The sequence below is a fragment of the Hemiscyllium ocellatum genome, chromosome 38 (assembly GCF_020745735.1).
Source record: "Hemiscyllium ocellatum isolate sHemOce1 chromosome 38, sHemOce1.pat.X.cur, whole genome shotgun sequence".
Lineage (NCBI taxonomy): Eukaryota > Metazoa > Chordata > Chondrichthyes > Orectolobiformes > Hemiscylliidae > Hemiscyllium > Hemiscyllium ocellatum.
In genome coordinates, this window is record NC_083438.1 from 38,893,080 (window position 1) to 38,912,836 (window position 19,757).

Here is a 19,757-nt window from a genome sequence, read left to right on the forward strand (position 1 = left end):
CCATCTCTGTGTCCTCACAATTCTCATTTCTTCCCCTCACATGCCTCTCCCTCATTTCTCTCCTCATTCTCCGCTACACATATCTCCCATCTCTTCCTTCTCCATCCATCCACTCACGTTCCCTCAGGCCACCAATCCCTCTCTCTCCAACTCTTGCCCGTCACATCCATCTCCTTCTCATCACACACTCCCGTCCAAACCCCCAACCCTCAGCCTTTCTCCATCTCCCTCCCCATCATTCTCCCGACTCCACATCTTTCTCCCCCTCTCTCCTCAATTTTTCAACCCCTCCATCTTTCTCCCCGCACTTGACATGTTTTCTTCCTTTTCCATCTTTCTTCCCCTCCCCATTTCCCTCCTTCCCAACTGTTCATCGCCAACACCCCCCTCCCCGTCTTCCTCCTTCCCAATCTCCCCTCTCCCTCTCCCACGGGTCACGCGCTCTCTCTGACGGCGGAGAAATAACGGTTAATATTCTCCCGCCAAAAATAACCGTCACCAAAAATAGGGAACGCGAAAGAGCGGGCGGGGCCAGAGGGAAGGGGCGGGGCAATATGTATGGGGACGTTTCCAGAAGAAGCGGCTGAGGTCCCGCACATGCGCTCAACGGCCGCGCTCGCGCTGATCCGCAATTTCCCGCCCTGACCAACGGTCCCGGAGTGGCGCCAACGGGGAGGTGGGCTTCCTCAGCAAAACCCCTCATCCCGGCAAGGCGGCGGCAAGGCAGCATGGTCCCAGCGGACGTTCTTGTTATTTCTTTCATGCATTTTCCTCGCTTTCAGGAGAGGAGTGTGAGGGTGACCCGAGCACCTGAGTGGGGTGTGGGGGTGACCCGAGCACCTGAGTGGGGCGTGGGGGTGACCCGAGCACCTGAGTGGGGTGTGGGGGTGACCCGAGCACCTGAGTGGGGCGTGAGGGTGACCCGAGCACCTGAGTGGGGCGTGGGGGTGACCCGAGCACCTGAGTGGGGTGTGAGGGAAGCCGAGCACCTGAGTGGGGTGTGAGGGTGACCCGAGCACCTGAGTGGGGCGTGAGGGTGACCCGAGCACCTGAGTGGGGCGTGAGGGTGACCCGAGCACCTGAGTGGGGCGTGAGGGTGACCCGAGCACCTGAGTGGGGTGTGAGGTAAACAGAGTACAAGAGCAGACGGAGTGAGAAACCTGAGTACTGGAGTGGTGCGTTAGGAAATCAAACGCTAGAGCGCAAAGAGAGGAAGCCCAAGTGCTGGTGTGGACTATCAGTAAATCCGACTCCGGGAGCAGAGTGTGAGAAAACTGAAGTCCTGAGGCAACCTGAGTGGGGTCTGAGGAAAAAGTGAGGACTGCAGATGCTGGAGATCAGAGCTGAAAATGTGTTGCTGGAAAAGCGCAGCAGGTCAGGCAGCATCCAAAAAGCAGGAGAATCGATGTTTCGGGCATGAGCCCTTCTTCAGGAAAGCACCTGAGTGAGGCTGAGGAAACCAGAGTACCAGAGCAGAGTGTGAGGAAACCTGCAACCAACTCAGCTAAATGTTACTTGTTTTCAATTTCTCAGCACACTGAGACTGCTAGCAAGTCATACGTCAGATACTTGTAAGCTGTCAGTGCAAAATAGTATTCACACTCTTAAAGACACTGGATATGCCTTCAACTTCATAAAGGGAGTGAGAGGGCAACCCGAGTACCAGAGCAGGGGTGACGCAGAATAATGAATGCTGGACCGGACTTAGTAACCGGAGTACCGGGCTGTCGTGTGAAGAATCTGGAGTACCGTAGCAGAGTGTGAGGTGAACCAAGTACAGGAGATGGTGCATTTAGGAAACCCGAGTACCGGAGTTGTGTGTTTGATGACACGAGTGCCAGAACGGGACCAGGAGAAAACCAAAGTGCTGTAGAGGAGCAGGGGGGCAACCCCGAGTACTGGAGCTGTGTGTTGAGGTAACCCAAGTTCCGGAGCAGAGTGATAGGAAACCCGGGTACTGGAGCGGGCAAAGTGGAATCACAAGTGCTGGAGCAATGCGTGATGAATCCAGAGGACTGGGGCAGAGTGGAGTCAGGGTAAAACCCAGAGTACCGGAGCAGCGTGTGAGGTAACCCAAGTGCCAAACAAGGGATACACTCAGAGTACCAGAGCAAGGCGAGGGAAATCCCCAGTATTGCAGTGCAGCAAGGGGGCAACGCAAGAACCGGAGCAGGGTTGAAGGGGCAAGCACGTACTGGATCTGTGCGACAGGGAAGCCCAAGTACTGGAGTTTAGACTGGGGGAAACCTGAATGTCAGAGCAGGGGCAAGGGGGTCCCCAAAGTACCGGAGGGGCGGATGAGGTAACCCAAGTACTGGACCTGTGCCAGGGAAACACCCTGAGTAGCAGAGTGGTGTAAGACAATCCGCATGCAGGGGCGGAGTGAGGGGAACATCTCGAGTACCAGAGTTGGTTGGGGGAGCAACACCAGTACTGAAGCAGAGCGAAGGGAAGTCATGAGGAGCAGAGTGAGAGGGCAGTCTCCAGTATGAGAGCGGTTCGAAGGGGCAATACAAGTACCACAGTAGGGCAAGGGGAAATCCTGAGTACCAGAGTGAAGCGAGAGGGCAGTCCTGAGTACAGGCACAGTTTGTGAGGTAACCCAAACTTGGGGCGATGGGGAAACACCAGCTCCACGGCAGAGTCAGAAGATCACCCCGACTACTGGAGTGGTGTGTTAAGTAATCCCGAGTACTGGTGTGGGGCGAAGGGGAAACACAAATACTGAAGCTAGTCGAGGAAACCAGAGTACCTGAGCGGGGGAGGGAAATACCAAGTGTCGGAGCTGGGCGAGGATGAAACCTGAGTGCCGGAGTGTTGAGTGAGGAAATCCTGAGTATTGGAGCAGAGTGTGAGGAAACCCTCGTAATGGTGTGGAATCTGAGGGCGGCACGGTGGCACAGTGGTTAGCACTGCTGCCTCACAGCGCCAGGGACCCGGGTTCAATTCCCGACTCAGGCGACTGTGTGGAGTTTGCACGTTCTCCCCGTGTCTGCGTGGGTTTCCTCCAGGTGCTCCGGTTTCCTCCCACAGTCCAAAGATGTGCGGATCAGGTGAATTGGCCTAAATTGCCCGTAGTGTTAGGTAAGGGGTAAATGTAGGGGTATGGGTGGGTTGCGCTTCGGCGGGTCGGTGTGGACTTGTTGGGCCGAAGGGCCTGTTTCCACACTGTAAGTCATCTAATCTAAAAAGTAATCTAATCTAAAGAAACTGAGTAATGGAGCGAAATGTGAAGGAACCTTCGTGCCAGAGTGAAATGTGAGGAAAGCAGAGTACCGGAGAGGTGTGTGAGGAAAATCAACTTCTGGACTGACAAGTGAGGAAACCTGAGTAACATTGAGGAGTGTGAAGAAAATCCATGCATGTGAGTGGAGTGTGAGGAAACGAGCACTTTTTTAAATTTCAAAAATATGTTTTATTCCTAAAATATTTTGATCTGTACAATTGATCATGCCATACATCCGTAAACATTTCATTTCTTGGTATACAGAGACAGAGTAATCATTCATATGTACAGGTCTGTACGATTCCATATTTAGCTGAGGCGTCAATGGAGCCCAAATGACTGCATGGGCCCCCTGTTCCTCTTAGGCAGGCAGATGTTACACGGTGGTCTTTCCCCACCGTGCCTTGGCGGCAGCTGCCCCAAGCTTCAGGGCGTCCTTCAACACGTACTCCTGGACCTTAGAATGTGCCAGTCTTCAACACTCAGTTGGGGTCAACGCCTTCATCTGGAAGATCAACAGGTTTTGGAATGCCCAGAGAGCATCCTTCACCGAGTTGATGATCCTCCAGGCACAGTTGATGTTCGTCTCGGTGTAAGACATGACTTGGCTGGTGGTGAGAAGGGCTCTGCCTGTGAGATCCTTTATGCATGCCTGTACTCTCATCCGCACCGAACGCTGCCCTCGAAGCGGCTGTGGGGGGGATGAGACTCACACACCTCCTTCTGGAATGGGTCTATGCAGACGAAGTCTGGAGAGGAATGCAGTGGTGTTTCTCTAGGTTCGTCCGAGCAGCGCCGTGACGCAGGACTCCGTGATGTACGGTCTGTGAGGAAACATGAGCATCTGAACATAGGTGGAGTAAACCCAAGTAGTGCAGCGAAATGTGAGGAAATCAGAGTTCTGGACTGGAAAGTGAAGAAACCCAAGTAACAACAGAGTGAGAGGAAATCCGAGCACCTGAGCAGAGTGTGAGGAAACCTGAGTAAGAGTCATTTTTGAGGAAAGCTGAGCACCAAAGCGGAATTTGAGGAAAGCCGAGTACTGGAATGGAATGTGACGAAACCCAGGTATTGGAGCAGAAGTTGAGGAAACAGTCCTGGAGCAGGACATAAGCAAACTCTGAATCTAGAGCTGAAGCCAGGTAAACTAAATGCCAGAGTCAGGAAATGAGGACGCTTGAGTGCTGGTGTGGAGTGTGAATAAATCTGAGGACCGAAACAGAATGTGAGTAAATCCGGGCACCTGAGCGGAGTCTGAGGAAACTGAGTAACAGAGCGATTTTTGAGGACAGCAGAGCACCAGAGCCGAATGTGTGGAAACTCTCACGTCAGAATGGAAAGAGAGTAAATCCAAGGACTGGAGCGGAGTGTGAGGAGACCCACAACCAACTCTGGTTTCTGTTTCATAATCAAATGTTAATTTTTTTCAATTTTCCAGCACATTGAGACTGCTAGCGAGTCATACGTCAGGTGCTTGTAAGCTCTCAGTACAAAACACCTTTTACTGTCTCTTAAAGGTACAGTACATGCCTTCAACTTTATAATACGAGCGAGGGGGGGATCCCAAGGACCGGGACGAGGAGGAAACCTGAATACCAGAGTGGAATATAAGTAACTGAAGTACTGGACTGTTGCGTAAAGAATCCGGAGTACCATACTGTTTGGGTTACCTCACAGTCCACTCCAGTCCTTGGATTTACTCACACTCTGCTTTGTCGCTTGGCACCATTGGGGATTGGGTTAAATGAGCACAGGAGCAGACCGAGAGGGAAACCCAAGTATTGGAGCGGTGCATTAAGTAACATGAGTACCAGAACGGTGCATGAGAAAACACTAGTACCAGAACAGGATGAGGAGGAAACCCAAGTAATGGAGCAGAACATGCAGGCAACCCAGAGTATCGGACCGGTGTGTGAGGTAACCAGAGTTCATCATGAAACCAGACAAGTGCAGCAGAACCTGGGGGAAACCAGAGTACCGGAGTAGGGCAAGGGGGAATGCAAGTGCCAGAGCAGTCTGTGATGAATCCGGAATACTGGGGCAGAGTGGGAGGTAAATACAGTGCTGGCGTGTTGCAAGAAGGGAAATGGAGTGCCGGAGCGACGGCAGGGGATCACCATGAGTATCGGAACAGAGTGTGAGGTAACCCGAGTGCAGCGGCGGAAACGGGGAGCACCCTGAGTACCGGAGAATTGTGTGAGGTAACCCAAGATACGGAGTGGGATGAGGGGGAAACCCAAGTACTGGAGCAGGGATGACAGGGAAACCCAAGTACTGGAGTGAAATGTGAGGAAACCTGAGTGCTGGAGCGTAGACTGGGGAAATGCAATCGCCGGAGTAGTGGAATGTGAGGAAACCTGAGTAATGGGGCAGATTTTGAGGCAAGTTGAATACCGGAGTGTGAGGAAATCCAGGTAACAGAGTGGAATGTCAGATAACTGAATGCTGGAGCGGAATGTAAGGAAATCAGAGTGATGGAGGGGAGTGTGAGTAAATCTGAGGAGTGGAGTGGAGCTTGAGGAAACCTGAGCACCTGAGAGGAGCTCGAGTAAACCTGAGCATTGGAGTGGAGCATGAGGACACCCAAGTACCAGAACGTATTGAGGAGATAACCCGAGTAACGGAACAAGCCAATGGAGAATCCCGAGTGCTGTTGGTGCAAGTTGGAAACCTAAGCGCCGGAGCACGGTGAGGGGGACACCCGAGTCCTGATGCAGCACGAGGAAAATGAGTCCCAGTACAATGCAACTTAGTTTATTGCTGCAGAGTTCATGACAGGAGTGAACTGGAGAGGAGCAGGACAGTTGTTGGACTTGTCACTGCTGGTGGGCAGTCAGACTACGTGCTGAGCTGTTATTTGAACCTCTTTTCTGGACTGTCGTGTAAATCCTTTTAACTCTGTTAGAACTATGTTGTCTCGATCTTATTTTGTAGACATTGTAAGTAATGCTCGTACTTTTACTTTTGATTCTGTTTTGTATCCAATATTTGTATCTAATTACTTGTCCCTAAGATGGTGCCATTAAAGGCAGCTGCTGTAAAAACATTTCACTACTCCTGCACTTCTGGACAGCAAGTGACAATAAAGGATATTCTATTCTATTTCAAGAATTTAAAATATCTCTCCATCTGCACTCCATCATCGGTTACCATCACGTTAAAGGCCAGAGGTGTTGGAATTGATCAGTGGGCAAGAAATATCATTGGCTTAGGGTCTTGAGGTCAGAAATACACAGCACCAGTGGGAATGGCAGGAGAGTTGGAGATTGGTACTGATCAACAGGTAGTTCAAGGTGAAAAGATCAAAGGATGTTGGCCATATTCCTGGATCCGATGAGAGTTGGTGACGTGTTACCCGCAGGAGAAGATGAGGCCAATAGATTTTTCTCCTGAAGACATAACCAGTTCCTTCGCAATGATTAAGCCTATTGTCATTTAATGGAAACTTGAAATAATTCATGAGCGGAGTTGATCAGATTCCGTGTAAGTTTGAATAAAGATGGAGAAAATAATTGGACTGAAACTGGTAAACCGTTCTGGATCTGATGGTTTCCAACTTAGGCTGCCATGGGGCACTGATGGGCAAATTGTGGACACACAAATCCTGCTCTCCAAAAGTTTTCCTCATTCAGGATTGCCACATTGGGTGAGGAAAACAACTAATGTCACTGCAACATTTAAAAGAATGTGTGGTTGTGGGTTGTTCACCCATAGCCAGAGCTGGAATGTCTAATTGTCATCTCTGGATTTCATCAAACCTCTCTCAGTCCATGCCTGAAGTGGTAATCTGTCCCTTGAAGAGCATTAAGGTGGATAAATTCCCAAGGCCTGATGATATCTACAGCAGGTTATTGAGAGAGGCAAGGGAGGAGATTGCTGGGGTGTTGACCAAGATCTTTGTATTTTCATGAGCTATTGTAAAGGTTCCAGAGGACTGGTGACTAGCTGATGTTATTCCTGTGTTTAAGAAGGCATAATACTGGAAATTATAGAGTGGTGAGTTTCACATCAGTACTGGGAAACTTGGAGAGAATTCTTACGGATAGTATTTGCACACGTTTGGATAAGCCTGTCTTAATTAGGGATAGTCAAGTTGGTCAATGAGAGTAGAGCAGTGGATTTTGTCTACATGGATTTAAGTGAGATTTTCCTCATGGTAAGCTCGTCCAGAAGATTAGGAAGCATGGGATCGACAGTGTCTTGACTGCGAGGATTCAGAATTTTCATGTCCATAGAAGGCAGAGGGTACTGGCAAAATGGTGTTTTTCAGGTTCGTGATCCATGACTAGTGGGTATTCCACTAGGATCAGTACTGTGACTTTGCTGTTTGTAATATATAAAAATCACTGGGTTAGTAAGTTTGCAGATGTTACAAAGATCAGTGGAGTTGTAAATAGTGTAGGACAAGGGAAGGGGCCATACTAGACCTGGAGTAGTGGAATAAGCCAGGCCAGGTGGTAGAATTTGCAGTAGGGGATTTCTTTGGGAACAGTGACCACAATTCTGTAAGTTTTAGAATACTCGTAGACAAAGATGAGTGTAATCCTCAGGGAAGTGTACTAAACTGGACCAAGGCCAATTATAGAAAAATTAGATAGGAGCTGGGAAATGTGGATTGGACACAGCTATTTGAGGGGAAGTCCACACTTGATGTGTGGGAATCTTTCAAAGATGGGTTGAAGATAGTGCAGGGTAGGCATGTCCTTTTGAAAACAACGGACAGGAAAGGCATAATCTGTCAACCATGGACGACGAGAAGTTGTGCGATGACCCAAGAGGAAAAGGAAGCGTACATAAAGTCCAGGCAGCTAAGAACAGAACGGGCCTTGGAAGGATATCGGGGGAATAGGACCAATGAGGAATCAAGCAGGCTAAAAGGGGTCATGAAATAACTTTAGCAAGCAGAATTAAGGAGAATCCCAAGGCCTTCTATTCTTATATAAGAAGCAAAAGGGTAATTAGAGAAAGGGTTGGTCAACTGAAGGATAAGGAAGGTTGTGTGTCGAAAATGGGTGAGGTACTCAATGATTACTTTGAGTCAGTGTTCACTTGGGGGAAAGGTAGCTGAGAATGCAACAGGTAGATGAAGGTGGGGGGAGAAATTGATAGGTTGGAGAGGAGGATGGTGCAGATGGATGGCAAAGAGAGTGGACAGTTCAAGAGGGCACTGCCGAGTTGGAGGGTTGGGACTAGGATATGGTGGGGGAAGAGGAAGTGAGGAACCTGATGAAATCCTAATTAATCCCATGTGGTTGTAGCGTCAAAGGTGGAAGATGAGGTATTCTTACTCCGGGCGACAGGTGGTTAGGGTTTGGCGATGGAGGAGGCCCGGGAACTGCTTGTCCTTGGTGGAGCAGGAGGGGGACTGGAAGTGTGCCACGGGGCGGTGGTATTTGTTGGTCCGGGTGTCCTAGTGATGTTGTCTGAAACGATCCATAACTTGGCGTCCTGTCTCCGCAATGTAAAGGAGACTACATCAAGCACAACAGATACAGTAGATGATGTGTGTAGAAGTACATGTAAATTTATGTAGGATGTGGAAAGATCTTTTGGAGCCTTGGACAGAGGTGAGGCGGGAGGTGTGGGCGCAGGTTTTGTATTACTTGCAGTGGCAGGGAGGTTGCTAGGAGTGGAGGCTGGATTGATGGAGTGCGTGGACCTGACAAGGGAGTGGCGGATGGAAAGATCTCTCCGGAATGCAGATAGGGATGGGGAAGGAAATGTACCTATGGTGGGGTCTGTTTGCAGGTGGTGGAAATGGCGGAGGGTGATGTGATGTACCTGGAGGTTGGTGGGGTGGAAGGTGAGGACCGGGGGGGGTCTGTCTTTGTTGCGACTGGAGGGGTGGGATGTGGAGGAGATGCGCTGAAGGGCATCGTCGACAACATAGGAGGGGAAATTGCTGTCTTTGAAGAAAGAGGCCACCTGAAATGTTCGCTGGTAGAATTGGGCCTCCTGGGAGTATACGTGGCAAAGACAGACGAATTGGGAATAAGGGATAAGAATTTTACAGGAGGAAGAAACGAAGGAGGTGAAATCCAAGTAGCTATGGGAGTCAGTGGCTTTGTAGTGGATGTCTGTGTTAAGTCTGTCTCTGGAAATGGAGATGGAGAGGTCCAGGAAGGCGAGGGAGCTGCCTTGAGATGGTCCAGATGAACTTGAAGATTATTCAGGGTGGAAGATGTTTGTGAAGTTAATTGAACTGTTCAAACTCCTCGTAGGAGGATGAGGTAGCTCCAATAGAGTTATCGATGTAGCAGAGGAAGCTGAGAGGAGAGTTGACGGTGTAACTGCGGAAGATGGATTTTTCCACTTACCCGACGAAGAGGCAGGCATAGCTGGAGCCCATGCGGGTGCCCATAGCTACCTCTTAGGTCTGGAGGAAGTGGGAGGATTGGAAGGAGAAATTGTTGAGGGTGAGGACCAGTTCAGCCAGGCAGCCGATGCTGCCTGACCTTCTGTGATATTCCAGCACCACACTCTTGACTCTGACCTCCAGCATCCTCAGTCCTCACTTCCTCCTTTATTGGTCAGGGATTTGAATACCAGAATCCATATGTCATGTTGCAACTTTATAAGACTTAGGTTAGGCCACATTTAGAGTATTACTTTCAGTTCTGTTCACCACATCACAGGAAGGATGTGGAAGCATTTGAGAGGGGGCAGAAAAGGTTTACCAGGATGCCGTCTGGATTAGAAGGGATGGGCTATAAGGAAAGGCTAGGGTTGTTTTCTCTGGAGTGGTGGAGGCTGTGGGGAGTCTATAAAATTGAGATGCAAAGACAGGGTGATAGAATCTTTTTGCCGGAGTTGAATTGTCTAAAATGAGAGGGTGTGCGTTTAAGATGAGAGGGAGAAAGTTCAAAGGCGATGTGTGGGACAGAGTGGTAGGAGTCTGGCAAGCGCTGCTAGGGGTGCTGGTGGTGGGGCGTTAGATAATCACGTGAATATGCAAGGACTGGAGGGATGTGAACCAAGGGCAGACAGAAGGGCCTGTATGAGTGCTATATAGTTCTATATTCCACGCCTGAACTTAATCTCTTTACCTCAGAGTACAGTGGGATCATTTTGAAATGATTACCCTGGTGGTTACTCATGTCATATCTGGTGACATGAGAAGAATCAATCATTGGGGACTGAGAACTTTGGAGAAATCGGAGATGGCCAGCAAAAATCAGTAAAACAATTTGTAAAAGGTAAATCTTATCCAATGAAGATCATTGAATGTTTTGGGAGATGTTACTAATGTGGTGAAGAAGAGAATTCTGAGATGTAGAGGGATTGAGATGTATAGATGCATGCAACACATGTATAAGCACACAAGCGCAGCAAGTAATTCAAGAGGCTAATGTGATGCTATATAGTATTACAAGAGAAACTGAACATTAAAATCAAGGATGTTATATTGTAGTTATAAATGGCATTGAAGAGACCACATCCCAAATACTGTGTGCAGTTAGGGTCTTTGCATTTAAGAAAAAATGTAAATACCTTGGTGATAGTTTGGAGGAGTTCATAAAATTGGAATGAATAAGGTAGCTTACAAGGAAAGGTTATGATTTGGAGGAGGTGGTGTTCGACTGGGGTGGACAAAATTACCCTCGTAGAGTTGTGTGACTTTGGGACACTGCCTCAGGAGGATTTGGAGTTCGGGCTGTTCATTATTTTTAATACTGTGGTCTATATAATCGGAACAAGCAGGGGAATCAAAACTTACTGGGGATAGATGAGAAATGTGGAATATGAGATCAGGCAGGGCATTCTTGAATGGTGGAGCAGGGCTGAGGGATGGAATGGCTTCTACTCCCAATTCCTTCGATCGTATGCTCTTAAATATTGCAATGGCAATGCAAACAGGGGAAGGTGTGTTGACACTTTACAAAGCCATTTTTACAGAGCATCCAAAAACAATTAAATATCTAAATGGAAATTATTCAGCCAAAATAATTAAATTGATTCTTCACTGCTGTATTGTGGGAGTGCCGTACTGTCAGAGAGTCAGTACTGAGGGAGTGCCGCACTGTCACAGATTTAGTGCAACAATCTCTCAGCACTATCGGAGGGTCTACCTTGAGGCAGTGTCGCTCTATCAGAGGATCAGTGTTGAGGGAGAGCCGCACTGTTAGATGGTCAGTGCTAAGGGGAGTGCCGCACTGTCGGGTCAATACTGAGAGAGTGCATCGGTATCAGAGAGTCTGTACAGAGGGAGGGCTACTGTCAGAGATTCAGTACTAAATTAGCATTACACTGTCAAAGGTGAAGTATTGCTGTTACCCTGCACTATTGGAGGGTTATTACTGAGGGAATGTGTATTGGTGCTGAGCCAGTTCTGCAGTTGACTGAACTGTTTCATAGGAGAAAGTGAGGACTGCAGATGCTGGAGATCAGAGCTGAAAATGTGTTGCTAGAAAAGCACAGCAGGTCAGGCAGCATCCAAGGAGAAGGAGAGTCCTCTGGGACATCCAAACCAACCAACCCACCCACCCCGTCGCTCAACACTTCAACTCCCTCTCCCACTCCACCAAGGACATGCAGGTCCTTGGACTCCTCCATCACCAGACCATACCAACACAATGACTGGAGGAAGAGCGCCTCATCTTCTGCCTAGGAACCCTTCAACCACAAGGGATGAACTCAGATTTCTCCAGTTTCCTCATTCCCCCCCACCACCTTGTCTCAGTCTAATCCGTCGAACTTAGGACCACCTTCCTAACCTGCAATCGTCTTCCTGACCTCTCCGCCCCCACCCCCACTCTGGCCTATCACCCTCACCTTGACCTCCTTCGACCTATCGCATTTCCAACGTCCCTCCCCCAAGTCCCTCCTCCCTACCTTTTATCTTAGCCTGCAGGACACACTTTCCTCATTCCTGAAGAAGGGCTCACGCCCGAAACGTCGACTCTCTTGCTCCTTGGATGCGGCCTGACCTGCTGCCCTTTTCCAGCAACACATTTTCTGAACTGTTTCATACTCAAATCATGAATTGTACCTTCAAAACTTTTAGACTGTAATTTGTAATCTGATCTGACTGCATTTTTATTGGTAGCCTGTAATGCAAGCAATCTTGTGTTCATTTATTTATTACCATTTTAGTTGAGATTGTCTTCAAGGGAATGTACTTTGGAAAATGAGTTGTCATTGCCCTAATAATCAGGAATTGCTGGAGTCCTGCTTTCTGTGTAGCATAGGGTTATGGTCCTGTCTTGTCCAGTAACACCAGACTCAGTGGTTTTACAAAAACCGTGTGTGATTCAAGGTGCATGATGAGGTTTACCCACTAAGTGGCAAATATGGCATAATGTAAAAAGCTGAATCACATCTTTGTGATCATACAGCCAGTAAAAATGCCTGTTTTTTAAATGCTAGAGATTTCAAGTAGTTATGATATGCTCTCCACAATGAGTCCTCATAGTATCTGCACAGTACTATCTGAGGACCAACCATCCATTCTTCTTCTAGGGGCTATGAAGGATGATAGAAGAGAACCTAGGAAGAGCTGAGAGTTCTGGTCTTGAGCCGGGTAGAATGTGAAAGCAACTTTGACCCAATGGACTAGTAGAAGGAAGAGAACAGATGCAGGAATTAATATGTCTGACTAGTCTTTGTAGAAGTTTAATCAAGATGGAAAGGCATTCCCAATCACAACAGAGAGACAAATTCTTGGAGACAATGTTGAAGAAGGATGTGTAAAATTAAACACAGACAAGAAGCATCTTGGACAGGTCAGGATCAACTCTGAGATGGGATCACCTCCAAGGAACTCCAGTGCATGGTCTTGAGCGATTTCAAACTGTTTCTTGGGAGCGATTCCTGTGGATTTTCAGAAGTTTAGAAAGATTTTCTTGATCTGTGTTGCCCTTACATTGTCTCATTCTTGCATGGTTTGTGCATTCCCATACTTAGCCTTATTGTCAGAATTGCAGTTTATGTAGATATCATCTTCTTGATGTCCATGGACATTATGATTCAATTTCATTTCCCCAACTTTCCTCTGGAGCAGAAACAGAAATGAGCAGAGCGACAATCGTGATCTGTGTTTAGTATTATTGACCCCAATAGAAATTGTACTGACAATAAATCCATTAATTATGCGATTTTTGAGAAGATTTGTAGCTCAGGTTGAGGTTCAGATTGTACGTTTTTTTGCTGAGCCAGGAAGTTTGTTTTCAGACATTTTGTCACCATGCGAGGTGACATCATCAGTGAGCCTCCAGTGAAGTGCTGGTTTTCTGTCCTGCTTTCTATTTATGTGTCTCAGTATGTTGTGGCGAGTGATATCATTTCTGGTTCTTTTTTTTTCGAGAGGTTGGTAAATAGGGTCCAAATTGATGTATTTATTGATGGAGTTCCTGTTTGAATGCCAGGCCTTTAAGAATCCTCTCACGTCTGTCTGTTTAGCTTGTCTAAGGATGGGTGTGTTACCCCAGTCGAAGTGACTGCATTTAAGGATGCTAGTGACAGTGTGTCATGTCTTTTGGTGCTAGTTGGTGTTCATGTATCCTGATGGCTAGTTTTCTGCCTGTCTGTCTAATGTATGACATTCATTTTGCAGATTGTTGAGACAGGGTCCTTTAGGTTCCTCAGTAACTGTTTCAGTGTATTGGTAGGTTTGTGGGCTACCATGATGCCAAGGGGTCAGAGTAGTATGGTAGTCATCTCCGAGATGTCTTTGTATAGTAGTGTGACCGGAGTTTCTGGGCGTGTAGTGTCTACTCGTTTGGATTTGTTGTTTAAGAATCGGCAGACTGTGTTTATCAGGAGCCTGTTGTTCTTGAATGTGCTGTATCTGTATTTTTTTTCTGCTTGTAGTTCCTAGGTGCTGCAGTATGTTGCTGGTTTAAATAATGGCCTGATACATCTCCTTTTGTGATTGTTGGGATGATTGCTTCTGTGGTTCAGTATCTGGTCTGCGTGTATAGCTTTCATGCAGACGCTGGTCTGCAGTTCTCCATTAACTGTTCGTTCCACTGTGACATGTGGGGAGTCTGTTGTTATCCTCTTTTGTGAAATTTATGCCAGTAAGGATGTTGTAGGTTTCCTCTAATTTGTTCTGTTATGTGATGATAAAGGTGTCATCCATGTAGCGGACCCAAAGTTTAGGTTTGATCATGGGGAGGGCAGTTTGTTCACGTCTCTGCATGACTGCTTCTGCTAAGAAGCCTCATTTTGGTGATTCCATGGATGTTCCGTTGATTTTTTTGTAGGTCTTGTCCCTGGTGAATTGGGTAGTAAGGTACAGGTCTACTAGGTTGAGGATGTTGTCCTTGCGATGAAGTTGGTGCTTTCTGGTGTTTGTGTTCCTCTAGTAGTGCGGTCAGTGTTTCTTTGGCCACACTGATGTTAACTGATGTGAATAGGGCTATTATGTCAAAGGAAACCATTATTTCGTCCTCCCCTACCTTGGTGTCTTTGATGTTCAGGAAATCTTGGGTGGAGTGGATTGATTGGCATGAGTCTTCTAGGTATTTCAGTTTTTGGTGCAGTTACTTTGCAGTCTGTATGTCGGTTTGACGGAACATCCATAGTATCACTAATTTACAATTTATACATGTGGTTTGTAAAAATGTGATAGCAGATGTGTTATTGCAGATTTAAAGGAAAAGGTATAGATAAGATTGGGCGGAATCCAAGGTTACTTATGTATGTGTGCAGAAATTAAACTGAATTTAGATTAATGATCTATGTATTTCATTGTAATGGAATTAAGAATTAAAGCTATCTTTTCATTATGATGGTTCATTTTTTTTCTGAAAGGAGAGGTGTTATGAAGTTGAAAGCATGTACTGTACTTTTAAGAGACAGCAACTGCAATCGAGACAAACGCCTGGAGGTTTAATATCTTGCTGCCCAAGAAATTAGGAAACTCTATCAAAGGTACCTTTTCATGTGAAAGATACCCATTGTAAAATGAAAAAAGATGGCCCATGGAGATCTTGAGCCAGAAAAAAAAAGACACAAGATGACAGTGACTGTTTGGTTTTGAAATTAAGTTGATGTAATTTTAATAAGTGTCTTACTGGAACAGCATATTGTTACAGAGTTGGAAGCAGGTAACAAGCAATTAAGAGAAAGGAGGGCTTAGAATTGTGAGTAGTTGTTGTTCAGTTTTAGAGTTAAAAAATAAATTGATGTCATTTTCGCTAAATAATAGAATTTGGGAGTTCTCTGTCACTCATTTTTAACAGATTATGAGGTGAGATGAGCTTTTCTGGATGTTTGGGTTTAAGTAAAAGAAGGGTTCACCTCTGTGTCGTAACAGGAGTCACGTGTCAGCCAGGCCAGGTAAGGGTGATAGATTTCCTTCTCTAAAGGATATTAGTGAATCTGATTGTCCAGTAATTAATAATTATTTGATGGTCATCAGCAGTGAGGTTAGCTTTCAATTCCAGATTGATGGAATGAATTTAAACTCCACCAGCTATTGTGTTGGGAAATAAACCCATGTCACCAAAGAAGCAGCCTGGGACTCTGAATTACTGTCCCATGATAGTACCATGACACCATCATCACCAACCCCAATTGTATAGCTCCCCTCATCTGTGTCATTTGCATCATTATGATCTGGTATTAGATAGCTGAGGCCCCAGTACAAATTCTTGGAACAATGTAAACATCACAGCCTGCCAACCCTGGAAATATCTCCTTTTCTCCTTCTCTCCATTTTCTGTCTGTTAGCCAGTCCTCAATTCACGTTAACGTATCCTCAAATCCCCAGAGTTCCATGAAACCTTTGTGTGACACCTGGTCAAAAGATATGTTAAAATCCAAATATATAATTCTCTGGTTCAGCCAATATTGACACAGCTATTTACAGTCTCACACCTGAAACCAATTTGTCAAACACAGCTTCTTCTCAGAAAGCAAGGTGTCTCTGCCAAATCATATTCTGCCTTTCAAACACAGCGACAGCAGCGGATATCAAATGTTTGATGGTCTGCAGCAACTTGCCAAGGCTCCTTAGTCAGCACCCTCCAAACTCATGATCACTGCCACCTAGGAGGGCATTGACAGCGGATAAGTTGGGACACCACCACCTGCAAGTTCCCCTCCAATCCACTCACCATCCTGACTTGGAAATACATCATCACCCCTTGAGTATTGTGGGGCCAAAGTCCTGGAACTCTTCCTGACATCACTGCATTTCTCTGCACCAAATAGATGACAGAGGATCAAGAGGGTAGCTCACCACCATCTTGTCAGGGGCAATTGTAGATCAGCAATAGATGAATTCAAAACATCTTAACTCTCTGCTGCACCCACCAGAGGGAGTATGAATCAATGGATTTAACACCATTCTTTCCCCCTCTCTCACTGTTTGTCTTTCTCTCGCTCTCTTTTTATCTCTCATTGTCTGTCTCTCAGCTAATTCTCACTTTGAACCTCTGCCGATCTCTACCTATTTCTTGCTTTCTCTCTTTAATTGTTAATATGCCTTTTGCTGTCACGTTGTCTTTATCTCTCGATTTCTCTCTCTCTCTCTCTCTCTCTCTCTCTCTCACACTGTTGGCTGTCTCTCAACTGCACCTGACAGAGGGGCTGCAATCTGAAAGCTTGTGATTTCAAATAAACCTATTGGACTGTAAACTGGTGTCTTGTGACTGTTTTTTTGCCTCTGGCTTCTCCCACTCCTGTTCTGTATTGGTCTCTGTCTTGTCTTGACTTGACATGATGTGTGTGTTGTGTCTCTGCCTGGAGCTAGTCTGCTGTGAGTCTGCAAGTTGCACATAGAAATCAGTTAGTTGACTGCATTGTCTGCATTATAAGCTATAATGTGTTTTGTTATTTTAGGGTTAATCATTCCCAAATGAACAAATTAGCATTAGAGAAGTCTTGTTAAATGAACAGGCACAGCCAGCAGGGGTAGTCAGAGACATGAATCTGAGCCCAGTCTAGTTTCTTGGTCAGTGTGAACAAACCCACAGGCACTATTCCGTGAAAGATCATGATGGAGTTCTCCCTATTCTAGATTAGTGGTGCTGGAAGAGCACAGCAGTTCAGGCAGCATTCAAAGTGCAGCGAAATCGAAGTTTCGGGCAAAAGCCCTTCATCAGGAATAAAGGCAGTGAGCCTGAAGCGTGGAGAGATAAGCTAGAGGAGGGTGGGGGTGGCGAGAACCATGCTTCAGGCTCTCTATACTACTTTCTCCCCACCCCCACCCTCCTCTAGCTTATCTCTCCACGCTTCAGGCTCACTGCCTTTATTCCTGATGAAGGGCTTTTGCCCGAAACGTCGATTTTGCTGCACTTTGGATGCTGCCTGAACTGCTGTGCTCTTCCAGCACCACTAATCTAGAATCTGGTTTCCAGCATCTGCAGTCATTAGTTTTACCCCGGAGTTCTCCCTATGTCTGGGACACAGTTTGGCCCTGAAGCAACATCACTTAAAAACCAAAGGCTGCATTCATTGTCAAGTTGCCATTGGTTGGATCTTGCTGTGCCTAATTTGGTCATAACACATCCCATAGTCCTTCTGCAACTTTTCAGATTTCTGCTTTAAAAACAAATTGTTTTGAATATCCTAAGACTGTGAAAGTTGCTATTGATGTCTAGTTTGAAATTGAAAGCTGAGACCGAAAGGAAGTATTGAAATGGGTGGAACCTCTCTCTTCACAGACGAGCAAATGTTTCCCTGGGATTGACCTCTGCAAACATTGAGATATTTATACCTGAAGTTGTGTTACTAAAACCTGCCATCACTTTTCTAATGATTGACAGTTATTGTGACAATTGACTGAGTCGTATTTGTTGTGTTGCTTGTGCATGACTGGACAATTTTCCATTTTGTTGGGTAGATATTACTTCTGTCATTTTGTGCTGGAACAGCTTGGCTCTGAGTACTACAAGTTTGCAGATAATTGTCAGGGTTCATGGTCTTTGCAGTATCCAATGGCGTCAGTCTTTTTTTTGATATAAAATGGAGAACTGCCATTGTGATGCTGGGGACCTCAGGAGGAGACTGACACAGATAGTCCAGATGGTATTGTTGACTGAAGCTTGTTGCAGATAAATACAGTGTTACGTTTTGCATTGATGTGTGGAGGTTTCCCATAATTCAAGATGGAACATTTGTGAAATCTTCTCCAGAGAGTTGAAAAGTGTGGTGCTGGAAAAGCACAGCAGGCCAGGTGGCATACGAGGAGCAGGAGAATCAACATTTTGGGCATAAGCGCTTCTTCAGGAATGAAAACGGGCTTATGCCCGAAACGTCGATTCTCCTGCTCCTTGGGTGCTGCCTGACTGCTGAGCTTTTCCAGCGCCACACTTTTCAACTCTGGTCTCCAGCATCTACAGTCCTCACTTTCTCCTCCAGAGAGTCGTTTAATTGTCCACCACCATTGAGAACCTGGTTTCTCAGGACTGCAGCACCTAGATCTGATCTATTGATGATGGGATCACTTAGCTCTGTCCGATATTTGCTGCTTATGTTCTTTGACATCCAAATAGGCTAGTCTTGTTGCTTCATCAGGTGGACACCCCATTTTTAGGTCTACCTGGTGTTGCTCCAGGCGTGTCCTCATACACACTCCACTGAACCAGGGTTGATCCACTGGTCTGATGGTAATGCTGGAATGGAGGATATGATGGGTCATGAGGCTAAAGTTTGTAATGGAGTACAGTTCTGCTGTTGATGGTTGATAGCGCTCATGAACGCCCAGTCTTGAGTTGCGAGATTAGATCAGTGATAGTGGAACTCATGATAGAGTATTCTCAATGTGAAAATGGCACTGAGTCTCCATCCAGAGTAAGTACTAGTCACTTGTGCAGATACTGTTGTGGACAAATGAAGTCATAGCACCTCGGGGTTCTTCAGATGGTGTCTGGGGCAATGTCCCCAAGGTGCATTTCTCTGAGGTAGGCCATGGTTTGATGAGTCTTTGAGACATCTGTCCTAATTTTGAAGTTGAAGTTTGACTTTCCTTAATGTTGGTTAAGGAGGACTTTGCCATTCTTATTTCCAGAGCTGAGATTGCTGTCTGATAATCTGTCTGGCTTTGTTCCTTTTCTGATCTGTTTTCGCAGTTCGACCATTTCAGAGGACAGTTAACAGTAAGTCACACTGCTGTATATTTCAACTTGCATATATTCCAGTTCATTTCCTTCTCTAAAGAACATTACTGAGCCAGGTAGGCTTTTATGACCGTAACAGAGGTTAAACTGTAAGACCATAAGACATCAGAGAAGAGGTAGACCAATCAGTCCATTGTTACATGGTCTTCATTTGATATTTAATTCAATTTTTTATTTGGAATTCAAATTTCACCTTTTTTTTATTAAGTCAAGTCATTTTAGCCCAGTGCTGCAGCTTTGAAGAGTGCTATAGCACTTTTGTTATAGACCCTCTTCTCACTGAATAAACCTGCACATTGCCTAACGTAATGCTGTTTCTGGATGGTTTTGAATTCCCATCACAAGGCAGCAATTGGTTTATTGTTTTGTCAACCCTTTTATCCTAATCTATTGAACAGCTCACCAAAATACTTTTAAAAATATGCAACAATAGTTCATCGTCACCAAGATGCCACTCAGAGAGG

General features: G+C 46.1%; 1 protein-coding gene across 1 annotated transcript in view; it reads left to right on the forward strand.

The window, feature by feature from the left end:
• Positions 1–625: 625 nt before the first annotated feature.
• The window catches only part of LOC132833927 (sialic acid-binding Ig-like lectin 10), a 71,950-nt gene continuing 52,818 nt past the window's right edge, over positions 626–19,757 (forward strand). Inside the window, exon 1 of the mRNA XM_060852594.1 lies at positions 626–676. The gene's annotated coding sequence lies outside the window, so the exon portion shown is untranslated. The remainder of the gene's footprint in view (positions 677–19,757) is intronic.